This window comes from Tamandua tetradactyla, chromosome 3 (genome assembly GCF_023851605.1).
Source record: "Tamandua tetradactyla isolate mTamTet1 chromosome 3, mTamTet1.pri, whole genome shotgun sequence".
Classification (NCBI taxonomy): domain Eukaryota; kingdom Metazoa; phylum Chordata; class Mammalia; order Pilosa; family Myrmecophagidae; genus Tamandua; species Tamandua tetradactyla.
Genome location: NC_135329.1, coordinates 144,879,156 through 144,881,242, shown reverse-complemented (window position 1 = coordinate 144,881,242; position 2,087 = coordinate 144,879,156).

The window sequence follows — 2,087 nt, the reverse complement described above, 5'->3', positions numbered from 1 at the left end:
GCCTTCTCTACTCTATGTTTGGACCTCCACATATGGAGCCCTGGGTCCACTAACCATTGCTTTTTCACAGCAGCCGTGCCATACACAGCCTAACTTTCCAAGGGGGTGGCACAGGTAGACACGGGATACGTCCAATATGGCCTGGTGTGGGCTAAGTCAGGAGGAAGGATGGCGTTTGACTGCGTGTTGCTATCTGAGTTCACCACTGCTTTTTAATACTTGCAGTATTAAATACTGCAGCACTCTACAACTCCTCTGCCCTGCCTTTGTGCCTGGATAATAAAATCATTCAATTAAAGAATTAGAGAGTACACTTTGGGTAGACAGTGTGATAATATAAAGTAGTGGCTGTGCCCTCCAAAAGCTAACTATCAGAAATCAAAGTCTGATCACAGCACCCTACTTCCTCAAGCACTGTAATAGACTTCCACTGCTTTGAGATTAAAGATAAAGGTCCTTAAAAAAGGTTTGTAAGGCATTGTGAACTCTGAGCCCTTCTGAACTCTTCCAGCACATCTTATGCCACTTTCTCCCATATTCTCTCTGCTCTGCCGTGGTGAGTTTTCAGTCCATCATACTGCCAATGGCTAATGGCTTATCCTGCTTAGAACCCATTCCCCTGTTCTTTCTGCTTAGCACCTGTATCTCTCAGAGTTCAGGTCAACTGCCATTTCCACGGGTAACATTTCTTCACCTTAGATCAAGTCAAATACCCTTATGATATGCTCTCATAACACCACGTGTATCCCTTGAAGCACTTCTATATTTATATTTGTGTGATTATTTGATTAATCTTATGATGCCCCTATTAGATGATAAACTTCAGGAGAACAGGGACCTTGTTTAGTTTTTCTCACCATTGAATCCCAAACTTACAGAAAGCCTGGTACTCATTTAGCACCTCTGTCATTATTTGCTGATAAATGAGTGAATGCATGGAAAGACAACCAACAATACTAATTAAGTTAATGATTCTTCACCAGTTTATAAATCAGAGAAGCTGTGACCTGCTCATCTAACACCATTCTCTTCTTTAAGATACTCAGAAGCAAGAGATTTAACACATTTTAGATTGACAGCAAAAGAAAAGCTATTCAAAGTAGGGGTTCATTTTGCCACATTGCATATTCTATGCTGATTTTTTGAATTATAAGCACAATTTGAAACGATAATGACACTTCTTTTTAATTTTCTCACACTAGTAGTCATTGATCTGCATTCATATCTTAGAAGGAAATGCTATTGAATTCAGGAAAAGCCTATTTAACCTGAAAGGCATTCAAAATTGCCAGAAAATCTTAGCTCCTATACACCCGCCAGTGACCTTACTAAGCAAGAATGTTCATCACTTAAATATATAATTTTCTACAGATGCTTTTGGTAAAAACATTCTTTCTTCTTTTTTCACATCTTCTAGCAAACCTCATTATACTTCTTGTGACCTTGTAGGTATCTCATTTTCTTCTGGCTTGTTTGCAAGTTTTAAAATATTAACTGCACCTCCTGCCTCAGGAAGGGTTGCTTGGCTACTACTCTATATTTTTAGAGTGTGAATTCTTTTACTTCTCCATCACTACCTTGAATAATGGAGTTTAATGCATTTTCAAAGAAGCCAGACATAATTAAAATCTCTTATCTTTAGTAAAGGCAGCAATAGTTATTCTCCTTTAGAAGACCAAGGGGAACATAGTTGGGGGAACATGTATTAATTTTGAATGATGTTAAAACTAAACTAAAATAAGGTCATAAGGGTCAATTGCCAGCAAATTGGGGGAAGGAGACTGTCATAAATAGGAGGCTGGCTTGACAGTAAGGTAGGAGCAAACAAGCAATTCTTTAATTAGAGGAAGGATGCCCAAGGAATGGACCATCAGCTTCATTTGTTAACCTTTGAAAATCATTCAAAGAGGAAAAATATATAATGGCAAAAATTTTACAGCAGATATTGAGGTTTATGACATGGTGAAATGTGAACAATAATGACTTCAGAAAGATTTATTTAATAAACATTTAAAATTTTTTCTAGTAAATTCCAGGCATTGTGCATGACTCTAGGTGGGAAGCGTAAAATTGAATAAAACAAAACC